This window comes from Pteropus alecto, unplaced genomic scaffold (assembly GCF_000325575.1).
Source record: "Pteropus alecto unplaced genomic scaffold, ASM32557v1 scaffold79, whole genome shotgun sequence".
NCBI classification, from domain to species: domain Eukaryota; kingdom Metazoa; phylum Chordata; class Mammalia; order Chiroptera; family Pteropodidae; genus Pteropus; species Pteropus alecto.
Window position 1 is genome coordinate 19,116,178 of NW_006494612.1, and position 27,825 is coordinate 19,144,002.

The following is a 27,825-nucleotide window of genomic DNA, read 5'->3' on the forward strand; positions in this document are numbered from 1 at the left end:
AGCCATCAGTGGAAAGTAAGGCAGGATAGAGGGGTACCTAGTACCTCTGAAGAGCAAGATAATATGAGTATATCATCTATATGCCATCTTTTCCTATCTGACATTTGAATCCTGTGTAATTATTATTTTTTTAAAAAAATTTATTTATTTATTTCTGTCTCTCAAGGGAATTTTATTGGTTCTGGGAAAGGGTTGGTTGGCAGGCAGCCCCTGCCTCTTGCTGAGAGTGCCACAAGCTCTCATTGTTTCCCGTTGCCGTTGATGAGCAGGTTCACATGCTCGGGGGAGGCCAGGAGGGCCTTGAGCTTGGGCCAGGCGCTGAGGTGAGCCACATAGGCCAGGGGGAAGGAGTCAGGCAGCGAGGGGCCAGGACCTGGTAATTCAGTAGCAAGTCCAGCACTTTGTAGTCAGCAAAGGAGATCTGGTTGCCCATGGCGAAGGCCTGGCCTCCTTGGTTCGGGGACAGCATGGTCTCAAAAGGCTTCAGATGCCCCGATAGCTCCTTCACATATTCCTCCTTGCCTGCCTCGTAGTTGGTGTAGATGAAGGTGACGTATTTGAAGTGGAAGTCCTCCACGCCGTCATTCACCACATCCACCAGGGCCTCCTCCCACTGGTCCTTCCCATACGGCCTGAGAGAGCAGCCCAGGTGGCGCAGGATGGTGTTGGACTGGTACAGGGTGAAGTCTTCATCCTGGAACTTGGGGAGCTGCCTGTACAAACAGGAGGCCTTGAGAGGACCCTGCAGTCAAGTCTCCTTGGTCACCACATCCTCCTTCCAGCCCTGGCCCTGGTCAGCTGGCAGCATGTGCATGGCTTCACGGCGCCCTCGAACAGGGACGATGGTGTCGGGTGGCAAGGTTGCAGTATAGACAAAGACGGTAGCGGTGGAAGAGCTCTGAATCCTGTGTACTTTTTACACTGGCCTGGATAGTCGAGCAAAACCTGGAGCTGGGTTTGTTCCCTCTGCACTTATACTATTTTATAGGTCAGATTAGTTCTAGGTTCTACCTTTTATAGTTATTCATTCATGCACAAATATTTGCTAATAACTTATTGAGTACCAGAAACTGCATTTAATCATTCTGTTATCCAGATTTCAGCTACATCAGGAGAACTCATATAAGATTTGCCTTCAAATGGCCCATTGGTGATCCTAAGATCTCTGATATTTTCTGAGTACAAATCAGAAGAGATGTTCCCTTCATTTTGTGCACAGTGTACTACATTGTGGTTTTGTATCTTAAAGAGCATATTGAAATGATAAAAAAAAAGTTCCATTTAGGTTTGAATTTCTAATCTGCGGGTTAAATATTCTCATTTCATATTTCACTGGAGTCAGACATGTGTCCAGCTCTTCCATTTACTAGATATTCAACCATGGCAAAATTACTTAGCCTCCCATCTTTAAAATGAGGACTAAAAAATCTAACTAATAGAGATGATAATATAATTATGAAAAGGTAAGGACATAAGGAATATGAAATAAGTGTTCAATATTGTCAGTAGACTATAACCAAGCATTGGGTGTATTAAGTATTATATTTTGTCATGGGAATTATCAAGCTTAATGCTTTGAAATAAAACTCAGGAATCTATTCAAATAGGAAATTAAATGGAATTTGCTTCAAAGTAACCAATTAACACTTTTAAAATAACTAAGAACACTATTCGCTGAAATCAAATTCAATATAGATCAGTAATAATGTAAGCATATTAACTAAAGAATACAAATAGAGATTTTAAAGTGCAGATAATCTCATTTGGAGGTACAAACCAAGAACATGGATGTTAAGGAGAAGTTATCTTAATTAATTATATCATATCTGCAAAGTCCCCCTGACCCTTAAAGACACATGTAGTACAAGTTTAGACTGATCAGGATCATCAGTGTCTTTGCTCAAGATCCTCAAGGTCATGTGTCCAATCTAAGAAGCACTGGTGTAAAATGAGAGCAGGTAAGAGAATCAGAAAAGGAGACCTCACTTTTGAATTCCAAGGAAAAGATCTTTGCTTTTTTCCTACAGTTCATCTGTATTATGGATTGTAACTGTATTTTAAATAATAATTAATATAATAGTATCAATAGTATTTCACCATGAGAAGCATTAAATATTTAAATATATAGTATGAAATGCACTCTCCTTATAATTATTTTTATTGATCATATTCTCGCTAACTCTAATTTTATTAGTATATTTAATACTCTAATACTCTAGAATTTTAAATGTTTTTTATTGTTGACATGACTATCAAAGGAAGGTATTATTTTTAATAAATATAGTATTTTTCATTGTTCCTAATCAAAGGATTTTTTTATATGTAGTCTGAACAAGAAATTGGAAATGATGCATAAAACTACAACTTTTTAACTTGCAGGATTGTTTATGCATCGTGGATTTACTTATTTTTGCAGTCATGTACATTTTAAAATTGCCATTTGTATTCTAGCTTTTTACTGTAGAGGTAATTTGGATTGGAGACAATAGGAACCGTGATGTACAATATATATGTTGCATCCAACTGAGAAAAACCACCACTTTTATCTATACTTCAATCAGCATGAGGTTTTCTTTTAGTTCGTTTAGAAGAATCAGGTCCTGTCACCTGCATGGCATACAATATTTGACAGAAAAATTTTCTTTTGCCCTTTGTGGCTTAAATGCTGAATGCCATAGAATCCTTCGTCTAGCTGAAGAACTGTTTAAGGTTTCATCTGTGACAATGGTAACAATAAAACACAATACTATTTTAAATTATTATGCCCGATAGATCAAGAACCATTATCTGAATACCAGATAGAGCCAAATAATTCTCTATGATTTAGATTAGATATAAAAACACTTAAAAACAGGTATGTATTATAAACCATTTTGGAAAACTCTTTGGCATTATCTACTTATCTACTCTATTATGCTGCAATTCAACATATAGGCATATACTCAAGAGAAATTTGTGCACCTATGCACCAAACACACACCCAAGAATGCTCAGAGCAGCACTATTAATAATATCTAAAGCTGGAACTAACCAACAACATCAGTATTAGCATGGATAAATATTTTGTGGTATGGCCATGTAAGGAATACTATAAAACAGTAAAAATGAACAAACAACTGCTATACCTGACAGCATGAATGAATCTTAAAACATAATGTTGAGCAAAATAAATTAGACATAAAAGAGTATATACTACATGATTCTATTTATATAACATTCAAAAATAAATACAACTTAACTATCATGTTAGAAGTTAGGGTAATAGTTCTTTGAGGAGTGTGGAAATAAGAATTGAGAAGGTAGATTTTGGGGCATGGGAAATATTCTCTTTTGACCTAGATAATGGTTATGTGGGTTTTTATTTATGATCATATATTGATAATATGAGAACACATTATGATATTTATGATATACATTGAAATTATACAAATATGCATTTGTTCATACATGCATTATATATAAACAAAATATTGGTATATATAATATATAATATGTTGGTATATGGCATATAACCAATTTTTAAAATGTTTTTAAAAGAAGAAAAAATTCTGGAAATAAAAAATATATTATTTTCTCTTCACTAGAGATAAGTAACTCAATCTGGAGAAGTTGTGTAAGTAGTATATTAGACATATGTTAAAATATACTAAGTAAGCAATTCAACTATATTTAGACTTTCTATGGATCACAAAACAGAATTATGTTTTGTTATATTTTATATAGTCGCTTAAAGAATTAAAATAAAAACTAATTTTTTTCTTGAATAATCTTATAGAGTATAATAACTGTAAGCAAATTTGGCATGAGTAATTATTTTAAATATTTTGTAACTCAGAGTCTGTTGAATTTATCTTGGTTTTCATTGAGTTCAATTCACTTCGATTTTAAGTTAAAACATTCTATGTAAGTCATTATGTTCTTATATAATAAATGTTCCTATTACAGCTTCCCAGTTAGAAAATTTTGTATATAAGAATACTATTGATTTCAGCAAGAGAGTACATATATAAATCTATAGATTACTCACCTACTCCTCAAACGTGTATTATGAAAGGTAGAAGACCTGTGTAAACATGCCTGGCATCTAACAACTGAACTTGGTAACATAAAGTCTAGCAAAATCTTACTATTCAAATGTATAATATATTACTTTTTTAAAAACTATTTTCATAATTGTTGAGATGCATCATCCCAGAGGATGATAAAGGTGATGCTGATAGCTGCCGTTTATTAGGCATATGCCATGTGCCGGTAACATACTGCCATGGTTCATAACGCAGATGATACTTATGTTTCTGGAAAGAGTTAATTTAAACAAGTAATTTGTTTGCCTTAAAATTGATGAATAAAGCAAATGTAGTTATCTTATTTTAGATCTTGTAAATCTAAATATATGCACAGAAATATCTAATATCCTGAAACCAGCAGCTGTGTTTCTTATGGCATCTCTTTTAATTATGTGATTTGAACATTTTTAAGGGATTTTACTATCTATTTTGCACGGATAAAAAATAAATTGAGAGTATTTCTTGATCAAAACTAGTTGCCTTGGAACAAGAGTAAAAGAGAGGAGATGTAGTGGACATTGTAAAATGTTTTTACTATTTCAAGTTAGAATTGGTTGTGAAATAATAGTCTCACACTGAATAAAATATTTTCTTTTAAGAAACAAAAATGAGGTATTTTAGGAAAGGACTTATTAAAAGAGGACATGATGATCTTTCATGTTGTTATAAGAAGCATATACAGTAACTAAGGAAGTTGAAAGTGTCCGGGAGTTAATGTGATGGAAAACTTGAATATAAGAATCAGAAACGATGAGTAGGGTCTTAAAAGGAAGAATTGACAGGATATGTTAAAAGTTTGGTTAATTTCTCTATTTTTTAAAAAAATATAAATTCTATCTCATTTTTCTATTCCACCTTCTTGAAGCTCCTTATTAACCAATTTGGTCTTCTTTTATGGATGATCTATGTCATCTTTCTTCTCATTTTAGTTTCTTTTTCTTTTTATAATAGGCAATATCTTCAACTCTGTCTTCCAAAAGTTGTATCAAAACATTATTTTAGAAATATTTGGAATATTTCTTTTTTATATTGCTCTATTCTATTTTCTTTTTGAATCTCTCCAAGAATATTAGAGATTTCTTTCCTTTTTTTTTTTTTTTAAAGTTATCAGTTCTTTGTATGATCTTTTGTCTTCCAGATTTTTTTTTTCTATTTAATCTTGGCTCTTCTTTTATGTGAAGTTCTCTTTACTAAAAAAAATCTGCATGTTTTCATTTGCTATTAACATTTCACTTCGAGGTCCTAAAATGACCTGATTGGGAAGCTAATTGAGATGATTGAAAACTGTGAGGACAGGGCAACAGGGTGATTCGATAGAGAGCCAGTTGTTTTACTGGGGCAGCATTATGTGCAAGAATGTGTTCATGTCTTTTCCCTCTGGGATCATATCATTTCTCTAGAGAGGTAACCTCCATAATTATCCCTTGAGGAGAGGTGGCTACAGGTATTTGGGGCCACAGCTGTTCTTGACCACAAGTCAAGAAAAGTGTCCATCACTTTTGTCAAATTATGTCTCTTAATATAATCACATCTTATGAATAACGTTTATCTCACATGACTGATTCATTGGGGGAAAAAATGCCACAAATTTAATTCCCTAGTAACTCTGAAGCTTTGCCTTTTGGGATTTGTATTTGTGTATACAATTACAATCCACTTGATTATAATAGAGCCTTGGATGCTAAATTACAGTATCAGATGCAGCAAGTAAAATGTTGGATATTTAGCTTATTTTTTCCAAAATATTTATCATTTATTCCAAAATATTTCATCTATAAATTGACTACTCTATTATGTTGACTTTTCTTTATACAGAAGTTAAAATGATTTTGGAAAGGCAAATTATTCAGATGCTGAAATTACATATTCATTGACTTCAAGTAGATTATAGGCTGGTAAATTAAATAATGCTTTATGTAACAGTTTATTTCTTTAAATCTTACAGAAAATGCACATGATTTTGGAAATAATAATGTTCAAGTGCTAAGAAGCTCTCGTTATTTTTCTTGCCTTTGCTGCAAACACACACGCACACACACACACGCACACACACACACACACAAACACACACACACAAGTTTCCTAGCCACAAGAATTAGCAGCTTTGGAGAGAAAAAGAAGGAAAAAGAATGCCCTGAGCATGCCTTTGAATAGCTCAGGCAAGAACAGGTGTTATTATCCCAGGAGGAAACTCTAAGTGACTTTTTTTTGTAATTGAAAGTGTGTCCTGCCCTGATAAGAACTTGTGGATGAAAAAAAAAAAAAAAAATCAGAGAATAGTAAATAGCCAAGAGGAAGAAAGCCAGAAAACTTTTCTGTGTTCCTCCACATAAATGTATGTTATTTCTTTAAGGACTGGCTTAAAAAGAAGACTAATTTGGGATGCTACCTACCTCTGTTTTCAGAAAACTCCTCTAGAATGTGATTTTAAGTAGGCCAATGACCAAAAATAGGCCATAAGGCATGTCAGGCAACTTTATGAACTTCAAGGTTGTAGGAAATTTCATCCATTGGAGAGTTCCCCAGTGCTTTAAACAGTATGAGAAAGGAAACAGCAGTAAAAATTAACCATGCTAGTAAAAATTTCTCCTTTAAGAAATTACTGAGTAGAGTCTAAATAGTTTTGCTGTTGTTCTTGTTGGTTGGATGGTTCGTTCAGGATATTTGCTTCTTTGCTTGCTGATTTTTAGTATATAAATAAAACTTCGTAAGACCAAAAAAAAGGAAAATCTTTCAGGAAGCTTTAAGATAACATCATACATTTTTGAGGTTTTTAAGGCTGAGATTCCATTTTGTTTTACTTAAAGTGAATGTTATAATGTTGCACATTTTTGTTTATTCTCCATTTTTGCTTGTTCATGAAATTCAGAAGAAATTCTTTCCATTGACAATCTCTCATTGTGCATTCATCACCACTCTAAACCCTCATTTACTCTAAAATTAAGCATTCAATGATATGCATGTTATAAATTCATTCTCAGTTGCAAAATTTTCTTGGTGCTCAAGAAATTGTACTTTAATCACGTTTAGTCAGAAAGTTTAGCAAAAATAGTACTTTGACACACAATGTCAGCATGTTCTTAGATTTTGATAAATGTGAACAAAAATCAATAGATCGGTACATGAGGAGGGCTCAAATAAAATCATCATACTTCACAAGCTTTTCCTAACATAACTCACAGCTGTAGACTTTCCTTTTCAGTAATAAAAGAAAATAAGTCATGGAAATGTAATGTGCAACATGGCGACTATAATCAATAATAATATATTGCAAATTAGAAAGTTGCTAAGAAAGTAAATCTGAACGTTCTCAGCACGAGAAAAAAATTGTGACTTTGTATAAGGATAGATGGTAACTAGACTTAGCGTGGTGATCATTTTGCAATTTATACAGATGTTGAATCATATTGTAGATTTGAAATTTATATATGTTAATTGTGTGTCAATAAAAAAAGGGAAGAAAATGGTTTCGATAACTAGAAAGCACTTACTGAACTCTATTCAAAGAGGACTTCTTTGCAGGAGGCAGAATAATAACTCAAAAATAAATAGAATCAGTAACTTCAAAATACTGTTGTATTCAAAGGTAACATCAATTTTAAAATTATTCAGTACTTTCAGTTTAGATATTGAGAACACTAATTGCATCAAATGCCAACATTGATTGATACTAAATTTGATATATTCCATAATTGGGTCTCATTCCATCCATTTTTTTCTCTCCTAGTTATTCTTTTAATATGTCACCCTACTAGCTCTTTCCTTTCTGCATTCTACATGCTTAATTTTTTATCTTTTTAAAGATAAAACAAACAAAAAAATAATCTCTACTCTTTATTGCATGCATGCTCATACCTGCTGCCTCATATTCACTCACTTCTCAACTGTTAACAAAATGTATTCAGTTTCCATTTCTCTGTAAAGCTGTTCTCATTAAGATCACCTTCTGAATTCAGTGAAGATGTTTCTCTATCTTTCCCGAATTCTTTGTGGCATTTAACATGTCTGAACACTTATTCTTTGTTTGAGGATTCTCTTCCATTGACTTCTGAGAAAACGTTTTCTTCTAATTATTTCCTACCCTTTTGGTTTTGTTCTTCTGGGTAACCTTGATAGGTTCCAGTGTGTAATTCTTATGTACCAATGTTCTTCTGAATTCCATACTATGTCTCTTTTTTGGTTCCATAGAGTTTCCCTGTGTATCTGCACTTTCTTGGAATCCATTCCAAGGGTATGCTGGAGACTTCCAAGTTTAGACCTTCAACCTGATCTGTTATTCTTTGTGTTCTCTACCTGAGTGCCAGCAAAGAAACTTGGAGGTTGTTCTTGAGTCTTCCTTCTCTTTTACCCTTAAATTTGAGGAAGTATCAATCTCATTGATTTTTACCTTCTTAATGCTCTTAAAATTTCCCTTTTTTCTCAAAGATCTTTAGAATATCATGCTAACAAAATAAGTCAGATGGAATAAGTAATGAACCATATAATTTCACGCACATGTGGGATATAAAACTGAAAGCAACAAATGAACAAGATAACCAAAACGAAAAAGTGGTTACCAGAGGGAAAAGGGTAGGTAAAAAATGGCAAAAGGAATCAAATATATGGTGATGAAAGGAGATTGGACTTTGGGTGATCAGCACACTTTGCAATATATAGATGATATATTATAGAATTTACACTTGGATCCTATATAATTTTACTAACCAATGTCACCCCAATAAATTTAATTTTTTTCTCTCTTTTTTCTATACCTATTGTCAGTTCCCTTCAGCCATGGTTATATCTTGCCTGCATTGGTAGCATCACATTTTAATTTGCTGTATTGTCCCTGGTCTTATTCAGTCCACTCCTCTAAATGTCTTCCCTTTCAACATTTATAATATCACTTATCAATTTGTATTATATACTTGATTTTACTTAATCCCATATAAGTCATTCTCTGTGTTAGCTCATCAGGTATCGATTCCATATCAATATATTTTTGTTTTTGTCATTCACTCCATATCATAGTGCTTGTTATAAGTGCTACACACACACACACACACACACACACACACACACACACACACACACACACACACATATATATTTATGTAAACACATGAGTAAATAAGCTCTGACTTCTCTAAAGACAGATGATAGTGACCAAATGAGTAGTGGCGCATGAATAAGAGCTAGTCATTCAGATTGAAAGGGCCTTTTAGCAGCTGATTTAGCAAGAGTCTGGAAGAAGTGCTTTACTTTTTCCTTTCATTTGTGAAAGTTGACCTATATTAGAAGCAGAAAATTAGAAAATTAATTCATAAATTTAGTATAGAACTTAAATACAACCTCATTATTGAATCTACTTAAGTACTATGTTATATAGAGAATATATAAGATAAATAAATCAAATGATATGTGAAAAAATGTAGAAACCATGATAAATTTTTTTAAATTTATACAAGAATGTTGTGCATACTAAATTATGACATGTTATATCATAATAATGGTATAGCCAATATCTTTCCATTTTTCGATTAGGCAGAAGTATGCTTAAAGTCAGTCAAAATAAAAAAGAGCATAAGAAATGCTTTTTTCTAACATCTAAAAATTTAAAAATTAATTTAGTGCTAAATAGTTTGGGGGTTCGTAATGCATAGAAATGAATCTTGCAGTGATAGTAATTTCCCATTACACATAGTAAGTGTCTGTATCTGAGTAAATTTGAGAAGTTTAGTTTGAATCATTGGGAAAGGAGAATAGAGGTACTATAAAATATAAAAAAAAATAAACAAAATGTGTATCTCCGCTATTTTTGCAAAAAATAGACCTTTCACTTCTAATTATAAAAAATATCTTTTTTCCTCCCCTCACTCTTGGGTTGTTTGTTAGCTATAGTAAATAAATTTTGGAGAAAAGTGCAAATATTCATGTACTTTGCCTTTGCATTTAAATGAGTATGTATTCAGACATAGGCTACTATTTTAAAAAATTAAAAGCTTAAATCATAAATTTTGGTTTTGTTAAGGATATTTTTTAAAATAGTGGTCTGAGAACAGTTATTGTTTTTTCATAAAGGTGGAGATATCACATTTTGCTTTTATATAGTTATGATTATTCTTTTCATCAATTGCTTTGTTAGTAGGTCAAGGAGAAATCAAACCTAAGAAGGGTTCATGGAGAAAAGAGACCAGTCATATCAGAATTAAAATTAAATTGAAAAATTTAAATTAAGGGAGCCACTTTTTTTCTGCTTTCTGTATAATGTGAAAAATCATGCATTTTAAATGGGGAATGGGAAATTTCATAGTCACTCAACAGCAGTGATGTGAGCTTTGTGGTCAGAGTGGAGGCAGGGTACAGTATACCTGTGGCAGCTTTTGCTCAGTTAAGGAAATTATATTTGAAACATTCCAACTACATTATGGAGTCTTGAGAAAATTTACAGTGATTTCTTTTTAGTGGAACAAAGTCCTTGCTCTTTTTCAGCTTAGAATCATTTTCCAACCATGCAACATTTAACAGGCAGTGCAGATTCAATCATAGAAATGTGTTTGCTGTGCACACACCTGCACACGCACTCACAAATGCAAAGTTTTACCAACCATCTTTGTATTTCTTTGTGTCTGTCAAACTTAACCATGAACTAGAATTTGTGTTTTAGTTTGAATATTAATTTATTTTCTCAAAAAATGTCATTTACTTTTTCTCTAGGCTGTTTTACCTAAGACGTGTTCATAATTTCATATTTAATATGATATTAAATAGAATGAAAAGTTGTGTGAAGTTAAAATCATGATATCAATTATCTTTCTCTCATGTAGAATGAAATAGGTACTTTGACCAGATATAGTATCTATGCTAATTAAATACATTTAAACTGTATCAACAAATTTACAGAATGTCGTTTTCTCTATTAAGTTATATGACATTCTGATGAAACCAAATATATTTTCAAGTTGCAAGTAGCACAGTAGTAAAATATTTTGCTTTAGACAGTTGTATAAATGTACACGAAAATTGAGTCTAATATAGTAGCTATAGAAATTTAGAAAAAAACTCCAAGAATAAAGCTGTTTATAAGCAATTAATATATACGTGCTTTGTTAGAGAAGGGGAATTTATTGCGAGTGGGGAATACATTAACTCTTTTAGACATAAAGATTCTATTTCCCAAATAAGTTCATTCATATAAATGATATGCTTCGTGTAAGTCAGGATTCAGCTTCTAGCTGTTTTCTTATGTTGGAAAATGAAATACTAGGATTTGAAATGGTTCTGGAGACATAGCCTTTCCTGTCAGGGATTCTAGCAGATGCTAGTATAATTTAATATTCGTGAAAGACAGAGCAAATATAGAATAGCATCAAATTGATTTTGCAGAGTTTTCAAGCCAGATGTCCCTTGGCATTTACATGGAAGAAGTCTACTGTATACCAAGTTGCATATTTTTGTGTGCAAGTTCTCAGCCATGGTATGTAGTCATTGGTGTTTTGACAGCCATCTGCTCGTTCCTTACTTTCTCTATTCAACCATAGCTAAAATTGAACATTTTTCAAAGTGGAAAAGTCCAGGCAGTTTTGATGATAAGAGAACAGAAAATAAGTATTAGTATTAAAAACAAAAGGCAATACATATCTTTTGCTTAGTAATACCTCCTGTGTTGAAAGAGAATGTCTTGAAATAGCAATAAACTCTTTGAGAACAGAGACCTCATCTTCTTATTGATTGAGCAGGTTTTAATTATGTGCAAGGCTCTAGCTAGATCCTGAGGAAGTTATAGAAATGAGTAACTTCACAGCAATTAGCCCAAGGCTGGCCTTGTCTTGTATACAGTAAGCACTCCATACATTTTGCTGAATGAATGAATGAATATGTTAGAATCCTTATATAATAGCCTGTTTATTTGTAGGAAATTTTACCTAATAACTGATAGGTTTTAATACGTGGAGATATGTGCGTGTGATATGTATGTTTATACCCTGTAAGTAAATGAAAGAGTTTGATAAAATTTTGAGCACTAACTATGCACTTACTGATATGCTAGGCATTCTGGAGATTCAAAGCAAGTATGTGTTGAATATATCTACATAAAAAGAATAAAATAAAGAACATTTTTAAATGATAAATTGTATGATACAGATTAATTGATAAGAAAGGATGGGGAATTTTTTTTTTTATCAAGAGGATAGATTTTGAGCTGATTTTCAAGGAAATATTAAATTTAGATCTATGGGGAATAATTCAGGTAGAGAAATTAACACAGTCTAGGTGAGATGGGTAATGTTGTATTTATGCATTAATTGAGTCATTTATCAAATGTTTTTGAACACTTTCTTGGGTCCAGCATTATATTAAGCAGATATATTATCAAAGAAGCTTTCAATGTAGTTTAGAGAAACAGAGACAATAAACAAATATTATTATGAATATCTACAAATCTTAAGGCCCTATATCTATCAGTTTCATGAGCATGATTTACAAACCTGCTTCAGTACTCACAGGGTAGACAAAATATATCTCTCTAAAGAATAACACTTTACTGGGTATGTTTGTTGTAGCTAAGCAAATATATAGGATTCTGAAAATGTTTTTTAAATCTCTTGTTTCAACGTATTTGGGACCAGTTAATGTTTACAGTTTTGTGAGTGAATAGATTTATATAGTGAAAATATTTCATTCACTAAGTTGAACTTCTTGTGATTTGAATAAATCTTAGAGCTTTAGGGAATCAATAAAGTCCTTAAATTTAATCTTTTATATGTGTCTAAGTTTAAGCTCTTAGTATTATCAACTTTTTATTAATATTTTAATATTTTGAATAAGATAATTACCTTTTGGGATAGTTTATTCTGACCAGTAATTTCCAGCCATAAGCCAATCTGGTGGTAATCATAAAACTCAATATCAATACAAAAATGACCAACCTTTAACTTTCTTGACCTGACTGTACTCGACAAATATATATTTTACTCCCAAAATAATTCAGGGTATATTATCTAGATACGATTTTACATGATACAGTATATTATTAAATTAACCATAGTACAAAAATAGATAAAATCTTATTAAAGATACAAGGAGAGAACAAGGTAGAGAAATTGGCGGGCACAAATCAGAAGTTTTATGTATAAAACTGAAGAGAAATTTACTTTGGAAACAAAAATCTTATGACACTAAAACAAGATGACAAAAAAATTACTCCGTGTGCAAGTATGGAGGAAAAAATATAGCTTATGATACCATAGTGATCTGAGAGCTCATTATACATCAGAAGTGAAGAGCTCTAACTACCCTGCAATTAAAGTACTAGAGAGTGTAAATAAGAGTGTATCATGTGTGGTGGCTTATAAAACCTCAGGAGTGGATGGAGTTTTGGTAGAGTGATACTCTTGAAAAAGGAAACTGATTAGGAATATTTAACCAAGGAACAGTTATACACCTTCTGTAACACATTCTGTCACATTTAACTGATTAGGAATATTTAATCAAGGAACAGTTAGACACCTTCTGTAATACTTCCTGTAACATCTTTCAAGCAAGAATTTTTCATTTTGGATATCATGCTTATTATAAGATTAATACTTCAAAGGTACACCATCCATGGACACTTACAGAAATATTCTTCTTTATCCCCAATAGTATATATGCTGGACTCCATCAACTTGACTGCCAAGCAGAATTGAGAACTGAATAAGTTTCAGTGTGGATAACTAGTAACCACTCCAAGTTACAAAGAATCATCTTCTCTTCTCTGTGTCCCAAACTCATTGACTCTAGGGAAGATAAAACACTTTTCGAATATCTGGAAATCCTTGTAATGGAAATACTTATAATGGTATTCATTCTGGGAGAACCCTAAAGAAGATTAGAACACTTAAATGACATTATTAAAGAACCTAAAATTGGTGATGGTGAGTTATTTTCTTAGTGCCTACTAATAACTGGAGAAAAGAGAATGCTTTCAAGTACACAAATTGTGAAAAATTACATGAGTTGTGAAAAAAATATGAATTGTAAGGGGAAAAAAACTCAAATCAGGGAAAAATTTTGGAAATGTTTTTAGTAAGCAGTAGTAAGCTATTTTTGGTCACATTTGAAAAGCAGTTTTTCAAAATTTTCTAATTTTAAATATCATAAGTTGATTTTTAAGAATGGCATGGTCACTTCTTCCTCAGACTTCCAGGGCAACCAGAAGTTATAGAACCTTCTTGCCTTTACTTATTAGTTGAGATTGGCTTGCTAAAATCTACCTCTGTCTCTGGGCTAGGATACAGAATTTTCCTCTTTGACAATAGTTGACTCAGAATCACATTCTTTCTCTAGACCCTTATCTTTAAGTTCTTCATCTCCAAACCTAGGCTCCAGATCTTTGCCTAGGTATATAAGGTAAAGATTAGCTGAATCTGGTTTCTCTGGACTTGGATCCACCCTTACTTTAGCCCATTCTCAGGGCTTGAACTCTGTCCAGACTTACCTGGAGTATCTTTGAAATTTTCTCCTTTCTGTCACTGTCAACCCTTACCCTGGTCCTTTATTTACTATTTCCAATATTGAAATGTTCCTAATACAATTTATACAGAAATTATATAGTTCTTTTTCACTGTTTGAAGTTTTATGAAGTCGGGGGCCTTGCCTGTATTGTTCTTTCTTATATAGTTACTGCCTACCTAAGTAGACAGTTGGAGGAATTCAATGAAGATGTGTTACATATAGTTGAGGAAGTATTGAGATTGGATTTAAAAAATACAACTTCCAGACTTAGGAAATTATCTGTCGTTACCAATCTTCTATTATTTTATCTACAAAATTTAGATAATAAATGCCTATTCTATCTATCTTATAGTTACATTGTGAGAATAGAGATCAATGAAAATACTTTGTAAAGTTCAGTGCTACACATTTATTATAATTGATAAATTTCATTACTCAAATGTTAACAGTACATACCATGTGACTCTTGGTTCTTGGTTCTGTTTTTGTTTGCTTGTTTCAGATCAGCTAAACCAGAACAAGTATACTTGCTTGATAAAGAACTTTTTAGAAAGAAGTTAGAACTTGTGTGACTAAATTAAATTGCAGAATCTCTGAAGACTTTACTAATTTTATGAATATTTACTGAGCACCTATTCGATATCAATGACTCTAGTCATCTCTGAGAATAAAAAAGATTAATAAATTATGGCCTCTATCTTCAAGGAACTTAGAGTTTAGTGGTCAGACAATGCTGGTAAAAAGCAAAAGCAAAATGACAAAAACTCATTACATCTGGGAGTTTATATGTGCTTGGTAAATGAAAATTATTATTAGTAATGCTTGCTAAATGACTGTAAAATGCTGATTTTTCACTTCAAGTATTTACAAGAGCAAACAAAATATTTGTGTTTTCTTGCATATTTATGTGTGCCTTCAAACACCTGACAGAGAACAAAGTGGTTTGCTATAAACACTGTCAAATCTTACTTAAAAAAAAAATTTGTCTATAAAACAAGTTTTTCCGTAGATATACTGAAGCAGCATAGAAGGCGCTTTTAAAGCATAAAACAGAATTAGTTGCTTGAGTCAGTTGTGAAGTATTTTTTATGCAACCTTCATTCTAAGTCTTCACCCTATGGATCAGGCTAAGACCTGGCACAGTGATAATGGAATATAAAAGTTCTAGAATCAACCCAGCAGTGAACATAACTTTAACATAGTATTTATTCGAACCATACATTTATATATTCCAATTTTTCTTAGGAGATTGAGGGGGAGGATAGACTGGGGTATTAGGAAAGACATCTATCAGTCAATCTAAGTTCTGATTTATCAACCAAACCAACCTAATCCCAAAAAGAATGCAAAGTGACTGACAACGAAACACAGAAGATAGTTTTTTTTATTATTATTATTTTCTAAGACAGAAGATGAGAAACTACTCAGAAGATAGGGATTTGGGCTTAAGAAGACAATTAATATAATAAATTAAAAAAATACATATATTATATATATCTATAATATATATAGGTTTTAGCCCTTAATGCTAACATTCTCTCTGTGTTGTCATCACCAAAATGATAATAGAAATGTATTTATGAGATTTTTTTTGCATGTTTTTGTTATGTTTTGCTTTTTTTTCATATTTTACTCTTTTTATATTTTAACAAAAGAAAGTTTCCCACTTCTTCAGAATAGGTGCACAATTTATGTTCTAAATTCTAAGATGAATTTCTTATTAGAGAATATTTTTGAATATTTTTATGTGTTCAGCACTGGCCAGGCTCTGAGAATACAGTGACAGACAAAATAAACAGAACAAATGTGGTTTCTTCTGTAATGGAACTTCCGTTCCAGAAAGCAAGATAGACCTTGGATAAATGATTATTATATAAAATTACATAATGAAATCAGTGCTACACTCAAAAAGTATGGCATAATTAGGAATTGCGATGGAGGATGCTTTAGAAAGGGTTAGGAAAGATCTCAGAAGAAATAAGATGTAAGAAAGAAACATTTGTGAAAGATAAGAAGGTATGAAGAGTGGAGGAAAGTTTAGGAGCAAGGAAACTGTTTAAAGGCAGAATTCTTTGAATGCGATGAGAGGATATTATAAACCAGGATAATAATTTTGAATTTTAACCTAGATGCAATTATTATCCATTGAAAAATTTTAAGAGAAATGATTTGATCAGATTGTATATTAAGAAAATTCATTTTGTTAAAATGGTTTGAAGAAAGGCAAAGAGTAATCAGGAGTCCATTTAAGAAGCTATTGCAGTAGTCCAGATGTTAAATGCTTGTAACTTGGCTCCAAGTGTTGGCAGTGGCACTGGAGAGAAGCAGATGGACATGAAATTAATTTTAGAGTTAGAATAGGATTTAGTGATAGAATGGTGTCAACAAAGACTCCCAGAGTTTTGTATGGGACACTGGATGGGTAAAGTAAAATGCGTTGAGCTAGAGAGAACTCAAAAATAGTTTATTTGGGATTCCCGTGGCAGGGAGGGGGCGGGTGCTGGAGTATTGGAAATCATTAGCTCTGTTTTGGGTAGATTAAGTTTGAGATACTCAAGAGAATCTCAGTGGAGGTGTCAACCCAGCAGTTGGTAAGTAAGCCTGGAGCTTCTGAAAGATATATGGCTTGGAGATATAATTTTGGAGTTGTTTACTATGCAGATAGTATATAAATGGTTTAGGAGTGCATGAGATTATCTGGGGAGGAGAATAAATAAGAAAAGTATCCAGGATCATGCCCCAAGGAACATTAAATCTAACTGATAAAAATAAATGACAAAGAGCAAAGTAAATGAATGTAACTTTCCCTTTTTCCTTTTGTCTGGGTCTTTTAAACCAGTAGAAACACAATGTAAAACAGTGTTGTTGTGATGGTTTTATTTCTGTTTCATCATGAGAGATAAGAAATTGTCTAGCAGTCCTTAAAGAGCAGGGCCCATGGGGAACAGCATCTTTCCTGCTGCCATTGTATGCATCAAAGCTTACATGAGCTTTTTCTGATCTTTTTGTTTGAGGGATGTAAATATAAGTCTATGCTCCTTGCATAGCAATTAGCTTAGAGATTTATCATATTTTAATCTTTATTTTTTGGACTGTTAGTTGGCACAAAGTTTTCAATTTGTATATTTATTACAAACATCTCTGTTGTGGAGTAATTGCCAAATTAAAGCTATAATTTCATTTTCAGTGACTTAAAAGTGTTTTGCATTTTTTCTCCTTTGCCTTTTTTACTTCTCATTTTGAGTTTTCAGGCAGACCTGCCAAAGAGACATTCAGTTTATAGACTTGGTTTTGGAAGCCAGGCAGAAGAGAGCAGATACCGAGCATATGTTCTGCTGATATTGATGAAATGAGGTTGGAAGAAGCTTGGAAGCAGTCTATTTCTCCCCAACTGCCACCCCCGAATGCATATTTTGGGTACTCTTATACTTGAGCATTCTAAATAAGTGAACATTCTAAATAAATAATCTATAATAATTATTTTCTATCATATGATTTTGAAAACCTTTAGGATGATTCAGTATTATTCTTCAAGAGGAACATTAAAAGAAAAAGTTTGCAGATTCTAATTATAATGGATAGTGGGTAAGAGTGCCATGCAAATTGTAAGGAGTGGAAATTCTGTGATTAGAGCAGTGCCTATCAGATAATACGAACTCAATAAATAATGGAAGTGGAAGTAATGGAGACCTGTATTTTGTAGGTACACATTTGAAATTAGATAAATAATTTAATATAGCCATAGAGATGATTTCTTTTTGCTATTTTTTGTTTTTCTTTTATATTTCAAATTGTTATTAATTTTTATATCTTTATCGAGAGGTAATATGGTCAATTTCTCAAGCATAGGGTAGCTGGAGTTGGTTTCAAAAAAAATATTGAAAGAGTTTGAGGAAGTTTGAGTACAAATGGCTTACTTGAATTCACTGTTACAGAAACGCACTGTTATGTTCTTCTGGCTTATCTGTTAGTATTCTCACCAGAAATCTGGGTTATAATGGCAGTTAGTTTCTTATGTATGTTTAAGTTTTAGGTCACTGCAACTTCATGACGTAATCTGCCTTAATAAGATTAATGATGTTCTCTGTCAGAAATTTAATAAAATCTTATATTGCTTGACTGGGCTAAGTGACTAAGATGCATTTGAGTTTATAGTAGCCCTCATAGTTCTTATTTTAGTCAGAATATCTGTTATGCAGAGTACATGTTGATATTCTATAAGCAAAATCTGATTAAGAGCTATTGAAGTATGACTACATCTGATTTGTTTCTGATGACAATAAAAACACTTCAAGTTTCATCTTAATTTATTTGCAAGAAACAGAGTAAAAATTTTAAAAACTACAAAGGAACACGTACCACTTTCTCTGATTAAAAAAGAAGAATGGAGATGAAAGCAACCCAGAAGCCTCCAAAAATATCCTTTTTATTTTTTTTGGAAAGTGAAAAGGGCAGAATTAAGCAGCAGTAGAAGACAAATTTGAAAGGCCTGTAAACATGAGTTAGGACTTGAATACGTGCTCTCCTTGTTGTTGTTCGCTTCTCACAAATGGATTCACCATTATTTTTTTCCAGCTTATAAGCCTGGTGTCTGGACAGCTATTAGTTCAAATTGGACTGATTTTCTAGTTTTATAAAACTTTTGTCTACATTATAGATCAAGAGTATTAAGTTGCTTACTGCAGTGCACGGCCGGAAACCATTCTCTTCAGCAACATTTTGTTTTGTCCCATTTTTGTTTTATACCAATGTGTTTCTATGCACCCACATAGCTAAGAATTTCCACAGACAAGTATCTCCTTTTCTTCCATGACATGTTTTAGAACACTTTAAATCGGCAGGTTCTCTTTCGTCTTTCAAATACCGAAGCACTTGCAAACAACTCTGTTTGCTCACATGAATATTTTTTAAAATGCTTCACAGACACAGAAGACTGAAATAGAAAGTTAGAAATATTCAAACAGACAGCTTCCTCTATTTTTTGAGAGGCGATGGGTGCTTAGCATGAACAAGCAGGATAAATATTGTGTACCAAGACTAGGATGACAGGAGAGAGAGAGAGAGAGAGAGAGAAAGAGAGAGAGAGAAAGAGAGAGAGAGAGAGAGAGAGAGAGAGATGTGTAATGTGTTGTTGTAAACAATACATAATAATTTTTAAGTTATTAAAAATCAAGTATATTGAAGAGAATTGTTTTATCGACTGATGACTTCTATTGCAAGTCTCCAGTACCATTTGTTATCATTTCAATTAATGAGGATTTTTGCAAGCTGGACTATAGATGTTAACAAGCAACATTATTTGTGAAATTAAAATACATGTGTTGTGTATACTGATATATAAGCATATATATATCATATCTGACTATCAATAAAAATATTATAATACACTCAACACAGGAAATGAAGACAGATACTCTACCATATTCATTTCATTTAATATTTAAAATGATAAAAACAAAGTGTATTTATAAATTATTTTTGCCAGACTACATTAGATTTTCTTTAAAGACATGAGTTAGATCATCCTCATTTAAAAACGATGATTTGCCAAACTTCACACATTTAAAGATAATCGAAATAAAGAGCATAACAACAACAACAACAAAACTAGAGGGACTTTCATCCTGAAACAGGATTTTTAGTGACACTGTAGCCACTTCTGATCATGATCATTGTATAAGCATTGGGTCTTTGTGTAAGAAGTTGTGATTGTTCACTACTATTGTTCCTTCACATTTTATCTGAAAGATGTTTAAATGAAGCAACTGTATCCATATTCATCCACTTTGTCAGTTATAATAAAGTTATTCTCTCTTGATCTTCCTATTATCACACTGTCATGTGTGTGTGTGTGTGTGTGTGTGTGTGTGTGTGTGTGTGTGTGTCTATGTGAATATAGGGAGATGTGCAATTATATAATCTTTATATCCATCTGGCTTCTTTATCCTAAGCAACGGAAATCACCAATACTTTTAGCAAAACATAACTTGCAGAATTGTTGGAAAGATTTGAAAACCAGGCTCAGGCGGTGAGAGACATCAAGGCCATTCCTAGGTTTCACTGCCTGAATAATCTAGTCAGGGTCCTTTTGCAGACATTGCTGTCACCCCTTCTTCTCCTACCTCCACTGGTACTATTATCTCTGTCATTATCATAATCTTATTTTCTTTATCTCCCCAGTCCTATACTTCAAGTTCTCAAGATTCAGAGCACTAGACCAAAGTCATACACACATGTTCAAATTGCAAAAGAAGGGGAGAAGAAAGATCTTATTTACACTTCCGTGGCAGGAGGCAGGGTACTGCATACCCTCAGTACTAGATACAAGACCAATTACCCAATAATAGAAATGGACGCTGGATGACTGGACAGTCAAGAAATGATAAAGGTCTACTATGTTTTTTAAATACCTTTCTAAAAGAATTATTTCACTCTGCTAGAGTACCAAAACAGAGTTCTATATTTCGACTAAATAGAGGTTCTGATTGGTTTAATAGCTTTTGTTTGCCAGATTTCTCTTCCCAAAGATTATACAAATACATATATTTTCATTCAATAAATTTAAATTCAAGTGCCTTTATACTCTAGCTAGTATTATTCCTGTACTCAGTAATGCTATAGAGATCCCTATAAAAGATATTGAAGTTTCGATGTGAGTACTAAGTACTATGTAGATACCAAGAAAGAAACAACAAATTCCGTGTGGCAAAGTCAGGAAACACTTTCACAGTACAGGAGATATTGGAACTGGGTCATGAACAATGATAGATGACCATATTAAAAAAGAAAACAAAATTATATGTAGAACAGACAAGATAATGGCATGATAAAGAATTTTCAAAGCACTTGGTTTATTTGTAAACAGTAAGATATTATCAGTACACTGGACACTGAGGAAGGCATGAAAGGAGAAACAGATGAGTTCAGAGAGATAGATGGGGGCCTCATTATAAATGTCCAGATTACCAAGGAGTTTGTTAGCCTATAGGTAACAGGCAATTCACAGAAATCTTTAAACAAGAAAGCGACATAATCAGATTTAATTTTTAGTCACATAATTTCTGTGGCAGTGTGGAAGATGAATGGAAGTAGAGTCATGCAGGAAGACTGGTTAAGATGCCTTTGCAGTAGATGTATGGTAAGAAGTATATAGAAATATAAATGATAGATGATAGATGATAGATTAGATAGATAGATAGATAGATAGATAGATAGATACATAGATACATAGATACATAGATACATAGATAGATAGATGGAGCTTAACTAAAGAAAAAATTTGGAAGCAGAAATCTTAGAATGGTGAGAAGTAAGACATATGTGTCCTCAAAGTAACTTTTAACATTTCATGGTGTCTGTGGAATAACATTTTCTTAATGTTGGTTTACATTCACCTACTTAGTAAGAATGTCAGAAATTTGAGGATAAAGATAACTGTGAATCAGTTACCAATATTTTTGTGGCTGTTCTTAATGAAGTCAGTCAGTAATGAAGATGAGCATGTGAAAGAGTGGATGTTTTGGATTTTTAAAAAAGTTATAATTCACAGCAAAAGGGACTGACTTGTAAGTAGCATGCGGAAGCCAGAAGAGGCTCTTTTTCTTCTCCCAGTTATTCCAGAATCCATTGGGGAAAGCTACAGAAATGTCATTGTCAGGAAATTAAGGCTTCAGTTACATTGAAAATGTTGGAGCGCTTTCTTAAAATGGAGAACTTTGGAAATAAATTTTAGGACTTATAAAACTGTGATGGAAGTTGGTCCATGAGTGTGCATAAGTAAAGGAAAAGAAGAACTAGATGGCATAAAACTCAGGAATGATGGAAGAGGTGAAAATAGTTTTCATTTAGAGCAGGAGGGGAGTGAGATAGTGTGGATCTTTAATATTAAAATTAATTCTAATTCATTTGGAATTATAAGAATCGTGTTTGAAAACTAGCTGTGCCACTTAGGTTCCGGGAATTATTTTTTTTATTCGTAAATTTGTAACAAGGCTTCTTTGAACTGAATTCTTTTTGCTTCCAGACAACAACCTTCTAGTTCATTGCCTAAAGAAACATTGCCTGGAGCCTAAGGAACCATTCCGAATAGTGCCACACAGCAGATCACTTACTAATATCGTAGATATATTTGTCTCTAATTCGCTTATCGTTTTTTAAAAGACAACACTTATGTATTAAATATGATCTTAAGTCAAAGTTCTTATGAAATAAAACTTGGAAGAACTGGAAAGCTGTACAAGGAAAATAGAACCACCTGCTTATTGCTTACCTGCAGGTGTCTTGAAGAGACTTCCAGCTGTTTTGTTAATCCAGTGCTTTTTCTGCTTTGTTCTTCTGCTTCTGAATGGGATTGAAAATGTAGTTTTCCTTTATCGTATCCAAAAAAATTTTTTTTCACATTTGATTTAACAAATGTCAATTTAATATTTTATTGTTACTGACATTTACAATTTATAAAAGCCAACGAGTAAGATAAATCATATACATGTATGTGCATTTTGTATATATATACAGATATATACATATATATGTATAATATTTCTACAGATTTTTTTGCCAAATTTTATTTAAAAATTTTTCTGCATGCCGAACGTTGAAATAATCATACAGTAAACACCCATATACTCAGCATCTAGCTTTTAAAATTAGCATCTTGCTGTATTTGCTTTATTATATATCAACCCATCGGTACATAACTAATCTGTCTTAAATTTTGATTCATTGCAAACTTCATGCCTAAGCACATCATCATGAATAGCATTAACTAGACTTCAGTAATGGTCTACTTCTTTTTTAAGGTAAAATTTACCTACAGTGAAATGCTCAAGTCCTCACTTGGTGTAACATTTATTCATCAAGTATAATATTCGAGTTTTAACAAATGTATACACCTGTATAGTACAAACTCCTATTGGAATATTTGCATCACCCCAGAAATTTACTTTATGCCTCTTCCCAGTCTCTACCCCTAAAGTCAACCTTTTTTTTCTGTGTTATTTTCCCAGTGGATTAGGTTTACCTGATCTAAAAGTTCATATAAATTAATAATAGAGTGTGTACTTTTTTTGGTAAAACTTCTTTTATTTGTCATCATGAGTTTTGGATTCATTTTGTTGTTGCATGTATCAGTATCAGTGTTTCATTTTAATGTGGAATAGTATTCCATCGTATGACTATACCACAATTTCTGAATTGATTCTCCTGCTAATGAAAACGTGGGCTGTTTTCACACTTGGCTACTATGAGAAAAGCTTCTATGAACATTCTTATATAGGTCTTTTCATGGACAAGTACTGTCATTGTTATTGGATACTTACCCCAAAATGGAATTTTAGGGTCCTGAAGGTAGGTCTAGGCTTAAACTTATTTAATAAAAATGCCTGTTTTCTAAAGCAGTCGTACTAATTTACATCCCTGATAACAATGGAGTAGAGTTCCAGTTGCTCTACAAACTTTAAAACATTTAGTGTTGTCAGTCTTTTTAATATTGAACCGCTTAACGTAAAGCATAAGAACCTTGCAAATATATAGGTCCATTTACCAAGATCCCTACTCCCACCATTCCTTTGTTATAATTGTCGTATGCATTACATCAACATACATTGAACCCCCCACTCACCGCAATGTTATAATTTTTTTTCTTTAAACATTGATATGTATTTAAAGAACTTAGGAAAAAAGTCAATTGATTTATATTTATGTTTACGTACACTTTCTTGTTATCTCCAATTTCTATTAATCCCATGCAATGATTTTTTCTTATTCTAGATAATGCGTTTTTTAGTTCTAGTATTTGTATTTGTTATTTTTTGGTAGCTTTTATTCCTCTGCTAAAATTTCTTATTTGTCTTTTCATTATAAGCCTTTATTGAGTGTATCCTTGATCATAGTTGTAAAACCTGCTTAAAAATTTCTGTGTGCTAATTTCAACATCAGTGCTGGTCTCCATTCACTACTTCTCCCCTAAGAATGAGTGGCATTTTATTGTTTCTCTGTGTGTCTAATATATTACTTTATTATATTAATTAATTACATTATATTAATTAATTACATTCTGGATGTTGTGAATGATACCTTGTGGAGACTTGGGATTCTGTTTTGTTTTTCTGAATAGTCATTTACTTTCATTTTTGTGTTATATCAGTTGGTTAACTTTTCTGGACTCAGACTCTGAGCTCTTGTTTCACCTGTGGAATACAGCTGTGATCTCTGTTCTAACTCCAGCTGGGGTACTTGGAGTCTGCCTACGGCATACGTCATCAATGAAAAATTTGGGAAGAGTTTATACATATATTTTAAGTCTCCCTTTTTGTGGCTTTCTCCCTTCCAGTATTTTCTTCACATCATAGCACTTGTGGTTGCTCTCAGTTTTGTCCTCTGGTTCTTCAAGTAAGTTTAAAAAAAAAAAGAATAAAACTGTGAGTTTCTATTTGAGTTTTAAGCTACCTTGCATGGCGCAGCCTGGGGCACTTCCAATACCTCCCTTCTTCTGAGCATACACATTTCTCCTGCTTTACCTGCTTTGAGTTGTTCTCCAATATCTTAAGATATTTGGGGTTTTAAAAAATATATATTTAGTTCATAATTCATAGCTGTTTTTGGTGAGAAGTTTGATCCAATAGTAGCTACTCCACAATTACTAAAAGTAGAATCTCCATATGCAGAATTTTAAAAATGCTTCTGTCATTTGAAAACCAGAATATGAGATTTCGAGAATGCAGATAATGAAAATCACATAAACTTGTATGAACATACCATAGGATTTGGGAAAGCATGTATAGTAAAAAAACATACAAATAAAAACAAAATTTGGTGAATTTTCTGAATATTTACCATATCGTAGCAAAATTTTTATTCTTCATATGATGTAGACTTAGCCTTTTTCCAGATCATCTATTTACTAAATGTATATATTACAGAACACAATATATTATTCTCTATATAATATACATATTATAATGTTTAATAAAAATATATAATGTATGGAGAATAAATATTATTTGTGTTTTGTTCAACTTTGTTCCTTAAGCTACAAATCCAAATAAATTAATTAGTCTAGCTACTATTCAGAAGTCAATTATAATTGTATGAATAATGATGACTGGCTTTTATGTCATTAACATTACATGGCCTCAAATTGAATTAAGAGGCTACAAGTCAATACTCCACAAAGGTTCATCAGCTATTTATACTTCATTTATACTTTCAATGTTTATATAGTCTTAACCAAGTAACTCATATTGAATATGGCAATAAATATTGCTCTGCTACTTTTGAATAGGAATAAGTAGGTACAGCCTAATAGATTTAACATATAATGAAAATTGGCTGTGATCTATAATACAACCTGCTGAAGATTCAATAAAAGCTCAGATATTGACTGACTCTTCAAAGTGGTCATTAGCAACTAATTGAGAACCTTCCCTGATAAATACGCTTTACCGATTTTTAAAAATAAACAACAAAATAACTGATAAAATTCCAAAAGGCAGCTGTTTTCTGACCACAAAGTGAGGCAACTAAATTGCAAAAATGTTAATTTTGAGTACATGATCAATAAGTATAACAGAAACAAATCAACAGAAAGAATAAAAAAATAATAAATATAAATTTCAGTAATTCCTTTATGAGTAAAAAAATTTTATGCAGCAACAAAGGGGTGGGAGCTGTGGAAGTATTTCTCTTATTAAATATGTAAATTGATGACCTTTGCTGATAAGAATAAGTTTGAGTTAAAGAGCTGAGTTCAAATTTTAATTGTCAGTCTCATTCATTCACAACTTTGTGCATACCTTCTCTGAGCTGCACTTTCTTTATTTGTAAAATGGGACTAATAAAATCTACACAATAAGGTTACTGGAGGCTATATCATATTATTTAATGAATATTGAAATAGTCGTTGAATCAATGTTACTTCCATGCCTGTAATTATTTTGTAGCCATGTTATTTTACTCACATATTATTCATTTAATTTTATGGGAAATTGGAATATAATTCAATTCTATATTTTTAGAACATATAATAAACAGTAAAATAGTGTTCATTAGCCATTTTCCCCTTTTTGGCTCTTTCATGATTACTTAGATCTGACAAGCCACAGGCCTGGCCAACTCAGATTAAGTCCCACAAGGATGCACCACAGCAGGACGTAGGGATTCTTACTCATACCTACAAAACAGAACCCAAGGTCAGGGTCAAGGTTAGACTAGTTAGAAGTGAGGGAGGAGACAAAGATCACAGAGCTAAACTGACAGTGCCCTAGTATAGTTTTAGAGATGGCTCTTGTCTGGGACAATATTTGTGTAAGTAATCTGGCTTTGTTAGAAGGAGCTAGAAGAGGCTTAGCTACCTAAACTCATCCTGCAGGCCAGCAAGATGAGAGGTAAAGTTTGGCCTCTTAAAAACAGGGTTCCCGACATACCTTTCCCTTCTTACTATGTTTTTTACACTATAAATTAAAATTGTGAAAACCTGGGGAAAATCTTACTAAAATTACTAACAGTGACAAATAGGCAGTGGCTTGTGTTTATATATATATATATATATATATATGACCCATTATGGATACTTTGTGTGTAATCTATATGTATCTTTATCTGTGTATATATATACATATATACATATATGTATATACATGCATACATACGCACACACAAACACACACAATCTCATAATCTAACAGGTTAGAACAATTACAAATTCAAGTACTATCTCAATCACTCATCATACGTAAGCTATCAGGATAAAGTCTGTACTCATATGCTATTCCCTGTGCCTAGTTACGTTTGCTTTTTCCTTCTTTTCTCTACCAAACAAACTTCTATTTCTCCTTCAAGATTCAGCTCAAGATCACTTCCCATGATAAGCTCATCAAGTGGTATTTTTATTCCCAAATCTTTTATGGTACCTGGAATAATATATGTTCAGCACATATTTGATGAAATAATAGTAATTCTACAGTTAAATGCAAAATGCTAATGCATTACAGAAGAGAAAACTATATAGACAAAGCTTATTTATTTAATCATATGTTGTTTACCAACCTAGAGAATAAAATGCCTGAGATAGAGAGATAATGCTCTAGAGACAATCAAATTATTTCTAAATTTGTAACCTGACAAAGTTCACAAAATTTAAGTTGTTTCCAATAAGCCATGTTTACACAGGTAAAACTAAAAAATAAATTAATAAATAAATAACATTTGTATAGTAGTGTACCTTTTATAAACCATTGTACATTTCCTCATGAAATAAAAAATAATAATTTTTCAAATGGTTAAT

At 32.4% G+C, this 27,825-nt stretch overlaps 1 protein-coding gene and 1 pseudogene across 2 annotated transcripts in view; one reads left to right on the plus strand and one right to left on the minus strand.

Annotated features, from left to right (window-relative positions):
* Nucleotides 1–27,825, plus strand: part of LAMA2 (laminin subunit alpha 2) — a 493,622-nt gene that overhangs the window by 92,912 nt on the left and 372,885 nt on the right. The gene's annotated exons all lie outside the window — the stretch shown is intronic.
* LOC102878797 lies at nt 240–27,404 on the minus strand (annotated as a pseudogene).